The sequence below is a fragment of the Vicugna pacos genome, chromosome 31 (assembly GCF_048564905.1).
Source record: "Vicugna pacos chromosome 31, VicPac4, whole genome shotgun sequence".
NCBI lineage: Eukaryota > Metazoa > Chordata > Mammalia > Artiodactyla > Camelidae > Vicugna > Vicugna pacos.
Window position 1 is genome coordinate 8,828,947 of NC_133017.1, and position 14,480 is coordinate 8,843,426.

The 14,480-nt window shown below is 34.9% G+C and overlaps 1 non-coding gene across 1 annotated transcript; it reads left to right on the top strand.

Moving 5' to 3' along the window:
- Positions 1-14,378: 14,378 nt before the first annotated feature.
- Positions 14,379-14,480, top strand: LOC116279752 (U6 spliceosomal RNA). The gene has a single exon (XR_004189058.1). It is a non-coding gene; the product is annotated as a U6 spliceosomal RNA (small nuclear RNA).

A 14,480-nucleotide genomic window follows, 5' to 3' on the forward strand; every position in this document is an offset into this window, starting at 1 on the left:
GTCCCAGCCCCTGCTTCTCCAGAAATCAGTCGAGATCTAAAAGTCTGTGCACAAGTACAAACTCTTCAGTACTTAAACATCAGTGACAGTTGTAAATATGATTTAACAGATGGCAAAACCTTAGTGATTACTGAAGAACACGGTTTGTAGAAGGCAAGCAATGATATTCAATTTCTCCAAGCCTAATTCATCAGAATTTTAGTATTCTGAAGGAGTAAAAAAAAGCAAAATAATAAAACAAAATAGGCTTGCCAGACAGCAAGACATGTAATTACAAGAATGAACATGGAGGAGAGTGGTGAATAGCACAGCTGAAATGACTTAAAGTCTTATATTTTTTTCTCCAGCTTTCTCAAGGTAAAAGCTGATTAGCACCCTGCCTTATTCCACAAGGAACTGAAGGTAGTTTATGGTTAGTTTATGGTAAACACATAGATCAAAACCGTAAAATAAAAATGCAATACTGGGGTCACAGAGACTATAAATCAGAATAAATCAAGAACACAGAAACAAGGAACAGTGAAGTATAAGTTTCTCAACAGTCGCTAACAGCATTTATATGAAATGCCAACTCACCTTTTGCAAAACACATAGGGTTAAGATTGAATAAAAAGCACTAGAATAAAAATTTTCTTATGTACTCAAATTCTGGACTATGTTTATTTAAAAAATAAAAAATGTAAAGAATGGCTTCTAAATGAAAGTTAATGCTACAGTGGCATTTTAAAATCTGGGGAAAACAGGATGTTGTAACAGCTACTGCTCACAGATACCCAGGATCCACGTGGAGTTTAGTCTGTAATCAGTCCCGCTGGCTCACGAAGTACATACCTATCAGCAGTATTTATGTAACTTCTTTTATCACTATGTCAATTCAATATAAACTATAAACACTTACCTTATGTATTTTGTCATCCTCGGGTAATTATCAAGGACTAACAGATTTTTTTTCTTCAAAATATAAAGGTACATTTTATCTATTTGTTCTTCCACAGTATTTACTCTTGGACAGTTATTTTCTGTACCTTCATTTGTTGACTTTTGTAACACTATATGCTCTTCATTTTTGTCCAAAAATTGATTCACATTTTGTGCTTCTTGAGACATAACATTTGGATTCATCTTAAGGGGTGAAGGGTTAACAAATTCAGCTTCTTTATTCTCAGCCAGTTTCTTATAGCTATAAAACAAAACAGGACACAGAGGATGAACCCTGTATGACTCCTCAAAATTAACATATATGTTTACACATGATATACAAGAAAACACATTTAATTATTAACATATATAATACTATTAAATATATTTAATACCTGTAACTCTCAAATTAGGTCATTAATGTTAAATATATTACAATTCTGGTTAACAGAATATACTCACATAGTGTCACATAATTGTTTTAAACTTCAGATAATAATTTTAATACAGTATAATATTAGGGATTTCATGGTTGACTTGAAGACCTACTTCAAAGGAAAGTCAAACCAAATAAGACTGAGATTGCTTTTGTTTAAGAAAAATAAAAAATGAATCTAAATGACCCTTTTGTAATATATCTTTTATCCATATTATAAAGTCAACATACATTTGAGGCAGGAAAAACATGTCATACATTTCCAGTAGAAACTAAAGAAGCAACCATAATTTACATCAATGAAGCATAAAATATAAATATTAAAATGCATGAATTTCATCACAGTGTAAGAAAATCTTAAAACAAAATCACTAGGATTTTTAAATGAAATCATTCCTGTGGCTTAAAATACTTCAATGCAATGTAACATTTCAGAACATTACATTTTTAAAATATGAGAAATACCCCTTAAGGAAATGTTATAAATGTGGGTGAACATCAGCATATTATGGGAGCTCCAAAAATACAGATATTGTCATTTTCAAATCACCTTAATCATGGTCAATGAGGTCACTTCATTTTGTAATTTATAAAATAAGATTACAAAAAATTTAAGAGGCTACCGATTCAATGAGGTAGATTGGCTTCTCAACAATTGCTAGAAATAACTGTGAGAAGTAGCTGGGATGGTCAGAAAACCTAAGCGCCCTTCCTTCTTCGTGGCGCCGGCCACTCACTAACACTGATGCCCATGCATTGCCCCTCACCAGCCGAACCGCACTCCACTCGGCCTCCAGTCTACACGGGGCCATCACCAGTTCTGTCCCTTAGAATGTGAGGTGACGGTGACCAGAAGTTAAAATTCGTGTCATGGGCTTAGTGGTCAGGTTCTGGGTGGCAAGGAAACTGATGTAGAGGCTGGAGAGGGGCAAACTCACATTTTATGAAAAGTGACAAAACATTTGCTAAGCTGTCACCTACAGTGGTTCACAAGGCCGACCACTGGCGCCTGAGCCTGGGGCCCTCGGCAGAGTCTGAGAACGGCAGGAGAGGACAGGGAGTGTTGAAGTGCCGGCAACTACTGGCTACTGCTGGCAAGATACTATGTGAAACAGATGAGCTCAAGACAGAATGGGCTGGTCTTTAATGAAGGAATCCAAGGGAACAGAGTCTAGAAACTCAGGGCCTCTTAGGTTCACTCTCTGCCTCTGGACTCAAACAGTAAGATTCAGCACTGAAAAATGCTGTGAAAAAGCAGGATTTCATGAGAACTCCTGGTTGAAGAGTGACTCAGTTCCTTGGCAAATATCACATTAGAGGTGTCATCTTCAAACTTAAGATTATTGCTCCTCATAATAACCAGACAGCTGCAATTAAACTGAGAAAAAAACCAACAAAAACTAATGTTCTGTAATCATAGTTACTGGCACATGGGACTGCCTGGAACCAAACATATCAGAAGCATAAAAACTTTTTGAAGGAGCTGTGATGACAAAGAAACCACAACTCTACTTAAAAAAAAAAAAAGCTAGAGACTTGTCTGGCAGCCTTAGAACCACCTAACTGCAGGCAGAAAGCGGGTGGAGAAGAGTGCATTCTCAATGGACGTCCCCTCCCCCCCAAAACCCACATCGGTTGAAGCAAGTGGTGAAGGGACACAAGACCACTGGAACCAGGAGCTCCATGGAACAACACATTTATAAAGCAGTTCCTCCTTAAGAGCAGAATAATGGCCTAATTAAGGAAAATGCCCAACTTGAAGGTAGGGGGTCTTCCTTAGGTCTTTCAGTGGCTTTCAATTCTGTGTTACTGATTGCAGTAGCTTCCTTACTCTTTCCTTTCTGGATAGGAGTGTTCTTGCAGATTCACTGTCATATACGGGGTGAAGTAGGAAGTGACTTGGCTTTCAATTCACTGATTAGTAGACAATGAGGAGCTACACCGAAACCTGACAAAGAGAACCATGCTTCACCTGGAAATCCTTACCATTCTGAATGGGACTCTGGGCTGTTTGCTTTGGGGAGGGGCTGAGTAGGTCTTTGTTCAAGGAAGAGTAGACAGGATATCTGGCTGATAGAAGGGGAGTTTCTGGTAAAGACTGGCTAGACACCTACCAAATGCATTTACATTTCTTTCTGGGCACACAAGCAAACCACACTTCCTACCCCTCTTGGACCTAGTTTAGCTGGATGTGCTGGTTCTTGCCAACACAATGTGGGCTGAAGGGAGGTAACACTCCTGTGATTAGGCAGTTAAAAGGAAGCATGCTAACCATCTATTTCCTTTCCTTATTGACTGAAAAGGCCAGGAGGACCTCAAAACCATGTGTTGATGACAGAAAGCCTCCTGGGTCCCTAAATGACTATGTGGAGCAGAGTCCCACTCCAACTCCACTGAGACATGCGGAATTAGGATGTGAGAAAGACAGAAATTGCTGATGATATTAAACTACTGAAATTTCAAGGACTATTTGTTACAGCAGCTAGGATTACTTATCCTATGGTTTACTAAAGGGTTTTTGGATACGCGTACTCAACTTTCTACTACTGACACTCCTATAATTATTGTTATGCCTTTAATTTAAGTATACTTCTTTTCAGCTTTTAAGAACCAACATAAACATCTCTATTTAGAATTCACATTACTAAAATTGTGTCAGTTATGCCAACAAAGACACAAGATGTGTAGAAAAATCCCTTCAGTGACCCAAGTGTAGCCCCAAACAGCAGTGATAAGGGAGCCCAATTAGCCCCATAAAAATACTAACTATCACCACAGACCAGGGGAGAATGCTAGACTCAGCAGTCAAGTAGACAGGGTTTAGGGTGAGCCACAGCACATCCCTTTCTCTCAACTAGCACACGCAGTTCAAACAAGGCCAGGAGATCACTGCAGGTGGATTTCATGATGAGCATGGGGTTCAAGGAGGGGCTCAAAAACTTGTCTGTTGAAAACACAAATGAACAAATGATACAAGAATGGATGACAGGCTTTTCACAGAAATATTTCATGGAGTTCAAAGACCTCACAATCCAACTGCATTGCTGGGTTACGGCCATGTGATCTTGAACAATTTATTTAACCTCTTTAAGCCTAGGTTTCTTATCTATGAAATGGGGATGATAGTGGAGACTATACCTCATGAAGCTCCTGTAAGAGTAAATGAAATCTAGTACGTAAAGAACCTTGCACAATATCAAGCTCACAGTAAGCAGGTGGTAAAATTGTTAGCTGTCATCATCTGGTTCTTGTGAGAGCCCTGCCACTAAGTTGGTTCATCTCAGTCTCATCACTTGAATGATGAGGATAAAGATGCCTGACCTACTTATTATGTAGATCTCATAAGAAAATGGATGTGACACTTGTCTTATGACAAGGCTATTGTGACATGCTACTCTGTGCTGGTGAATGACAGCAAGGCCCCACAAGCTTCCATTAAAAGCTACTGGAACTGGAACATTTTCACAAAGTCCTTTTCTCTTGTGACCAAAGAACTCACCCTAGGAGATGAAAGTATCTATTTTCACCTTTAAGAAAAGGTGAAAACACACCTACCCAATAGCTAAGTAACTCCACTCGGAGGTATACAACTAACAGAAAGAAATGTGTGCTACGTGCAGGGAAAGCTATGTACAAGATTTACCATAGCAGCATTATTTAAGGAGCCCCAAACTGCACATAACCCAAATGTCCATCAGCAGTAGTACAGAGAAATAAACTGCAGTATATTCTTATGATAGTATCTTAAACTTCAGTGAAAATGAGAAAGCTAATGCCACACACAAAGTAGTATACATCTCACAAACACAATGCTGTATGAAGGCATCAGGGGAAGGTGAGAGCAGATATATAATCCTGTTTCTATTAAATTCAAAAACAAGCCAAACTAACCACTGATCACAAAGTCAGAACAGTAGTTAACTCTGGAGTGAATAGATTATTTGACTGGGACAGGACACAAGGAGACTTCACAGTACTTGACAGGTTTGGATTTAGGCTATGGTTACAGAAGCGTGTTCACTTTGTAAAAGTTCATCAATATAGAAAAGTTCATTTCCAGTCAAGTTGGTGGAGTAGTGGGACCACGAGCTCACCCCTCCTCACGCCTAAAACAAAACCACAACCGACTGCTAAACCACCTCTTCTTCCAGGAGTAATGTTTTTCTTCTGTGAAGTGTTTTATCGACTTGGACTGCTGACCTTTGTTTGAAATAATCCATCAAGGCATGAATCCTATTGCATGGAAAAAGTCACTTCAAGAAGATAAAAATCTAAAACATATTAGAGTTTCTTCTTACTACTACTTTTATTATATAAACGTAGTACTGAAAACTATATTTTATTTGGTTGAGTGCTAAGCTTTTAAATCAACTAGCTGATTCAGAGAGGAGTAAAATTTATTCTCACTAAAAAAATACTAATAAAGGTAATGATAATGATAATTAATTGTAATATTGAGAGCTTGTTAAAAATGGAGATCTGAGGCATCTCCCCAGAACTACTAAATCAGAGCATGCATTTTAACAAGATTCACTGGGATTCCTGGGCAAATAAATATTAGAGAAGCACTTATTCAGTGTCCCTAATTGTCCCTAGGGAAGGAAGAGCCAGACTGAGATTCACTGCCAGTCAGCACTCACAATGATTTGCATAATAAATACACATGATGGAAGATTTAAATAACTAGTAAACTTTGATTTTCCTTAGCATAGTGAAAAATCTTGAATAAAAAGGCAACGCAAAATTTATTTTTATAAAAACTAACAAGCATTTTATATAATTGCAAAGCATTTTATTTGGATAGGCCATCTACTTCTTAGGGCAACTGGCTGTAGGGCGGGTGGAGACTCAGAGGTTCTGCTGCGTGTGTATGAAGCTGGTTAGCATGTGGATTCAGTGTCAGGCATCAGGACCACTCCTCAGCCAGTGCTGTGAGCTGCCCTATGGACGCCTCTCATCCAGAGTCTGTGCTAGTGAAAGATGATAAGCATCGCTCTCCTTCTGCAGACTGGCCTTTCACTGAGGGTGGGGCAGAAGGGAGGGGTTGATGTGAGGATTCTATTGAGTATTTTTTCGTATCAGTTTTGTATAAGTGAACTAAACTAAGCATACAATTTTATACGATAAGTTTTTGCTCAAATTCTAAAGCATTGTATGGCTTTCAGGATTGAAGTTTAAATTTTTATAAACTAACTATTAATTAGTTCTTCATAGCTAAAATTCATACGTATTAAGATTTGAATTTAGTAAAAGACAGTGATTTGAAAAGCATGAGTTTTGTCATTTTCTAAATTTAAAAAAATTTTTGTTTTATTGAGTTATAGTTAGTTTACAATGTTGTGTCAATTTCCAGTTTAAATTTTTAATATAAATTCCTCCTTGCCGTTTTGGTTTTGCAAGAGAAAAATCTGAACAAAAGCTTTTAAAAGAAAATTTGTAACCTGTATCAAGAAACAAGTATCCCAGAATTTCCAAGGCATTCATCAATGTTCTACTACTTCATGATTAATTTACTCTTTTAAGTTTGTTATGTTTCCTAAAGTTATTATATTTTGACATCTGGCAGTACAGAGAGATTGATTAATCTACTTTTAGACTCAAATAAACAAGGAGGCCATTTTTTGTTACGCAAATGTACATTTCTGACCTTAGTAGAGAATTTACATACTGGTTTTAAATAAATTCACAGTGGTTCATAGAGCTTTGCTTTAAGTAGCATAAACTCCTGATTATAAAAGATAAAGTCAGAGTGTTTCCAGGATCAGGGTAATGATTTTGATGCTCCTGAAAATAGGGATGTTTTATTTGTCATTAAAAATCAAACACCAGCACCTAGTCATTACCTTAAAAAAAAGTTGATATGAATATTACTTTTGGTAGTTTTTTATTCATTTAATAGAGATTCTGAGTCAATGCGGTCTTTAGAGAAAGTGTTACAACTTATAAAAATGTGATGAATGACTTGCTGTAACAGCATAATAGTCCTTTGTCTTAATTACACTTCACTTTATAAAATTATAATAGCACATGGTTCAGAGGTTAATTCTATTTCTCTTTCCTGACCCGCTGCTGATCACCGGCATGCACTGTGAATTCAGGCATTCCTATCAGATTTTCACTTATTTGCAAATGAGCCATGATTGCTGAATTCTTTTTCCTTAGGATCCTCTATAAATCAGAGACCATTCCATTCAAAGAAATGACTTTCTCCTTCTCCCCTCAAACATCAAAGTAAACAAGAGTCATATCCTTTCATATTACATTGTAACAGGTGCACTATGTTTGGTTACCCTTACTTTCTGAAATATGTCTATAAGGACTACAGTTCTTTATATTTGCAATACTTCTCTTATTAGCTTTGTTTGCACTGATTTTTGTTCTTAAGTAATTTACCTTCTAATTAATCTTTTCTCTTTTAGCTGTGTTTTGGGGTGACATTGCCTTAGATGATGAAGATTTAAATATCTTTCAAATTGATAGGACAATTGACCACACAGGACCCCTTTGGAAAATTTGGACACACCACAGGTATGGTTAATTATTTGATTCAGTTTGCATTCATCTACTCTTCAAATGTTAAAATGCTCTTGGGAGCATTTTTAATGCCTACTCATCAACTCTTGATTCCCTTGATATAGATGAGCCTATATGAAACTTAGGTTTTCTTCATAGTTTTAATTTTATTAATTAATGTATACAACAAAGCATTTACCTCATACCAGGCCTGATTTAAGTACATTGCAAGTGTTAACTCTTTGTATCCTCATAATGACCCCATGAGGGTAGCTGCTAATATTACTGTGATTTTCAAGTGTAGAGGATTACAAGGTTATGTAGTTTTCTTATTTTCATGTAGCCAGGAAATGGCTGAGTGAGGACCAAAACTCAATTCTGAGAAAAGCCAAATTTCATCCTCTTGAGCATTGTATTCAATTGCCTCCTATTTGGATGCTGAGATGCAAAATGTAAATTATTCTTACAGTAATTATGCACAAGATTATTTAGAAAAACTTTTCTATCTTTATAATTTTTATGAAAACCCAGAAGACAACTTCAATTTAATTGTTCGAACATGTTTGAATTATGCTTATATGAGATTTGTAATATTTAAAAAATTATTTGGGTTCTCATTTTAAAATATTTTTGTTAAAATTTTAAAAAGTAGATTATTTTGATTTTTTTTATTCTATTTTATTTTAGAGGAAAATCGCAAGGTTAAAAATGTAAAACTTCTTTTTGTTGTTATAGCTAAAACATTTATTCAATGTCATGCTTTTTGGTTTTATTGAATCTCTCCTCATGTCCAATGCCAATTTTATTTTCTTCTTGTATTCTATGGAAAATAAGATATATCATCCCTTTGTGGTATCTGAGCAGACAAGTACACTTTAGACTTAAGACTTTTTATTGTGAATTAGCATCTCTTTGCCTAATTTAATTTTTTACAACTTGTTATTATAAGTTTCAAAAGTATGGAAAAGTTGATAGGATAATGCAAGCAATACCCACACACCTCGAAGATTCAATAGTTGTTAAGTTTGCTTTATTTGCTCTGTGTGTGTGTGTGCATGCATACATGCAGAAGGAGGTATAAAATATTTTGAGGTTAATTGTAGACAACATAGCTTTTTAATGTTAAATAGGTTAGCATGCAGTTTTTGAGGATAAATACATTATTGTATATACTTGAAATACAATTATTATGTGTAAGAAATTTAAGATAATAAAACTTGAGGAAATCATTTAAAATAATACATTCTTAAAAATAATATGCTTTAGCCTTAGTTATAGTGAAAAGTATGAGCCATGAAAGGCTTTTCTAAAACAGAGACCAAATATAGGAGGAAAACTGCTTTGCAGTGTAATCACAGATAGTGCATTCCTGTAGATACGTTCATTGACAGACTCTTAAACCGCTGTCTCACACTTAACACTGACACAGAGACAATGGATTTGAGATAACAGAGCAATGATACAACTCAACAAAAGCTTAGACTTACCATGTTCCATTTTCAGTCTTTATTAAAAATGGTTGGAGTCAAGACCTATTCAAGTCATTTCTTTAACTCATTTTCCTCTCTTTGGACTGGGGCATTTATTTTCTGTGATTTAGAATATTTACTACTATATAATTTTGTCATTTTGAGACAGGATGGAAGGGGGCAGGGCACAGCCATTCAAGGGATGCTATAGCAATTACATCAAAATAGTGAAAGATTCAAACCCCAGTAGGCCTTGGGGCTCAGGATGAAGAGATTTAACTTCTGGCAGATCTTGAGCTTCATTCTATGCCCATTGTAATAGAGAGGTGGTGAATAACATGCCCACAGGCACCATGGCAGTCCCAAGGCTAGCCACAAAAGGTCAAAGGGTGGGAAATGGCCAAATCCCTGGGAATCCCAGCCCCTTCCCCTTAGGCTGGTCCTTCCACTTAGTAGCATATGAAGCTATCAAGCCCATAAAAACCAGCAACATGTGCCTCAAGGCCACCCCTCTCTCTCCCTCCCTCTTCAGAGACCAGCCCACATTCTGTCTAAGGAATGTGTACTACCTTTAATCTGAGCATCCAACCCCCACAATTCATGGCCTTTCTCTTGCCTTTCAGTGTATCTCTCTGAATAAATCTACCTTCATTCAACTGTGGCTCGCCCTTGAATTCTTTCCTGCATGAAGCCAAGGACCCACAGGGGCTCAACCGAGACTTGGGACATGACACTCCTCATCCCCACATCTGTTTACCTGCATCAATTTCATTTATAGTTAAACTCTGAAAGTGTAATATTTGGAAGAAAATACCATTATTTTAGATAAATAGCATAAAATAAGATTACACTATCAATCATTAAAAAATGTATTTTCAAAATATATATGTGAATGTTATGAATTTAAAAGTAATTTGCACTGTTCAGTTGGATTCCAAACATTGTGGAAGTAGTCTGTATTTTAGCTTTTCCCTACTCTATCTTTTCCTTTCCTTCTTAGTTTTTGCTGAACTGTATTTTTTATTTCAAAATGTGTTGTCTCTCCCATAAATATTCATTTGGTTTGTATATTTTTCATTTTAGAATTTTTAGAATATGTGAGAAATAATCACTTATGAATTTTCTTTTTTTCTATTTCAGTGAACTACCTACTCAGAATTTGATCTCAATTGCTTTAAAAATTATTCAAAATTACAAAAATATTTAAAACATTATTGCCTTTGATAACCTTAAAATGTTTTTCCCTAGTCTATAATTACTCATCCTTATAATCACCTTAATAGTAACTAAGATATTTAATTTTTCCTCAGGATTAGCCTCATTCTATTGCTATTTATATGTGTTTCAGGCCTAATTTGCAATATAATTTTTACACAATTGTCATTTCAAATACATTTTTACCATCCTTTAAAAATGTTTCTTGTAACTGCTTAGGAATGAATACATTTAAGTATTACTTCATCTTTCTAAAATGTGCAATTAAAAAATTTCAAAAATTTTCTCAAGGGGCACAGCAAAAATGTGACTATGTAATGCACATAATTAAGCAGACTGTTAGTCAGGGAACAAGCACTCTGACCTATTTGCATTCTAAGGACTTAATTGATTTTCCTATGAGGCTTATACAGAACAATTTTTGATATTGTTTTTGTTTTTCATTAATTTGAATATAGGTAATTAAGTTTTAGTCTTAAAGAGGGAAAGGGCATTGGAAGGAAATAGTTCAAAGTGCAGAAGTGTCTGTTGTTTCCATGAATTTCTGGTCCCCTTTCATTGTGTCCACATGCTCATGAAACTCTTGTTCTGATATCATTACTGATCATATTAGTTGTTTGCTCAATGATATGTTTTATTATTTGTCAATCAAAAATTCAAGGAGAAGGCAAAACAGGGGATAAAATTTGAGGTATTTTATTAAAGCCTTGGAATGAGAATTAGAGTTGGATTTTCATCAAATGATCTTTTTTCTAATTATAACTTTGTTCTTAAAATTACAAGAAAACATATTTCCTTATCCCCACTCTTTCCTCTACCTTTTGAGCTATGAAATTCTTTACATCTTTTAAAATAATTTTTGCAAATTGCATAGCATACAGAATGTATTTTGCAGGTGGACATCCTTTTGGAATCTCACCTTGTGACTTTATTCTAATTATAAATTATTCATTTTTATAAATCATAGAAACTAATTTTCAAAATTTATGTGATTATCTTACAAAACATCATATGCTTTAAGAAATCTAAGCTTTGGAGCAAAACTTGCACTATACACATGCTCTTTTTATTTTCCAGTTTCATTGAAAAGTAATTGACATACATCATGCTCTTCTAATGTCTTTATTCCCATTTGCTGACTTGGCATATGAAAATTTTTAGTTTGCACTGGGAAAGTACCTGGAATGCACTCCACAGGACAGAACAATGTGCTGTCATCCTATACAATACTATGTGATGTCAAGGTCACAGTGAAGAAAAATGGCTCAAATTATCAATAGATGACTTTGTTGCCATGATGTCCAAATAAAAGTCAGTTGGATTGCTCTCTGGGTCTCTCCTACCCACTTAGTTTTTGTTGCTAAAATTTGTTATTGTAGAATTCTTCCCTTTTCCAAGATTTATAGATATTCATAAGGCCACATAAAAAGAGACCTCCAGAGAGAGCACTGTAGCCTATTCCTGTGGCTTATTTAAAAGAACTTTAATTTACAGTGAGTTTAACTTAACCATGTCCTTTATTCTTTAAGGTGAATTTGGAGACCATGGCATGTCAAAGAAACATGGGGCCATCTATCAACTTATAGAGAGGATGAGAAGAATTGGATCTAGTTTATTAGTGTTTAAAGTTGCAGATACTTGACTTTTTAAAAAAAATCATATTATTTAATTATTTTAATTTGGTAGGGATAAGAGAGGTAATTAAGTTTATTTATTTTTAGAGGAGGTACTGAGGATTGAACCCAGGACCTCCCGTATTCTAAGCACACACTCTACTGCTTGAGATATACCCTCCCCACCCTGCAGACACTTGACTTGGTGCACAGTGAATATTACAGCAGTTCAGTTTGCCATTAAGATGTACAGCATGGACAGGATAGATTCTGAAAGTCCATTATTCATTTTGATTTTGTTAGTTGCTTTTCAATGTAAGTTTTTTAGAATGTAATTTGGAACATTTGAAATATTGCAATTTATTTTCAGCTTCTCATTATTAAAAAATTATATTAGGTGTTTATTTTATTGTTGACATTTATTTCCAGTACATTGTTATCACACAGTGATTTTATCAAGCATGGAGGTACATAAACTTTTGTCACATGAAAACATATCATGGCTGTTTGTTTTGAAATAAAATCCACTTATTGGCAAATGAATTAATTAGATTAAAAATAGTTGAAAATATTTTTGACCCTTCCAAAGATATATATAAGAAAACATTCAGAGGAATTGCCTTCTGGCTTCATGATTAGTTAATATGTAAAGTATAGAATATATTAATCACTATCTGTATATTTTAGAGTTTCTTTTTAAAGTCTTCAGTTCAAAGTTCTAATTCCCTTGATTATTAATAAAATACTTAAAAGTGCCTACTTTCAAGAATTAATTTTCCAAATCAAAGATGCTTTATTCCAGGATATTAAGAACATAGAGATGTTAGGGACACACACATAGGGGGCATAAACTCAATATTTCTTGTCTGAAGTGTATGCAAGTTGTAAGATATTCATATCAACAGTGATATATAAATAAGAAAAAATAATCATGCAAATTTAGGAAAAATAAAACAGTAATAATAAAAGTTATGAAATGCTACCAAGAAAAGTTAGTGACTACAGACCTGAATGTGCTCCAGAACAGATTGCATTTTGTGTTAGCCTGTTCACTTTCTATGCTGAGATCTAAACCATGCTGTTGTCTGGATGTGAATCCCAAGGGAACTGGTCTCAGAATCTGAAACCATGTCTATCTTATCCTTATTTCATTTACTGTCTATATGGTGTAATATTCACAATTTTAGGCTGTGCTAGAGAGTATCAATTCTGATCTAAAGAATTAGGAATTTAGCAGGAGTAAGAAGAGTTTTGAACATCAAAGCACTTTTTAAAAAGTCTGTTTTATTCTGGTGGAGAATTTCTTAGTGATCTAATAAAGCAGAATACAGAATACAAAATACTGGTATTCAGCCAACTGAAAGGAATATAGAATACAATGTTCCCTAAACTTATTTAAAAAATGAAATACCCATCTCACCCTTTTAATAGTGAAGAATGTATATCAACATCCCAGAACACATTTTGGGAAAGGCTAGCCTGAGAATAAAATCCAGATTCTTTGATATAACATTTAAGGAATTCCATGAGCTTACCACAGCTTCCACCTGCCACTTCTTCTGCTCCCACATGTCTCCACAAATCCCATAATCTAGTCAAGTTACAGTCACAGTAGTTCTCCAAATAATGATGGATACTTTAAAAGATTTTTCATTGTAAAATTTTTCATGCTTTTCTCTCTGTATTTCCAGTTAATTTAAACTCATATTTAAACATTTGAATATTTAAATTTAGCCTCCATTTTTGTTTATTTGTTTGCTAAGAACCTGGGGTGTGCTGTCTACTTTACCCTGCATCACATCAAGGGGTACAAGTGCCTGGATCTACCACTTTAGTGATGCTATTATGATCAGTGGATTTAGGTGGTGACGGCCAGGTCCCTGCATTGTACAAGTTCTCCTCATTGCAAAATTGTGATTTTCTATTATTCTTTTCTTTTATTCCTTCTACACTTATTGGCTGAAATTCTTCTATAAAGAGAAATTTTCTCTAATCAGCTATAGCTATTTGAATACCTTCTATTATAGTTCATGTAGGGAAGTAAAAATAACTCCTTAATTCCTTTGGAGGAAATAGTTATTGCCCTAATGACACATATTTTGTGGGTGGTAGAAATATGTATTTTACTAGGTTTTGGGAGAATTACAACATCTGGCTTTGTTTCTACCACATTTTCCCAGAAATTTAACTTAACTTAAAAACTAATGGGTTTTGTGCTTCCTTCAGAGGCACATATATAAAATTGGAAAGATGCAGATATGAGCAGGGTCCCTGCACAAAGATTACATGCAAATTCCATATTTTTTAATAAATTAG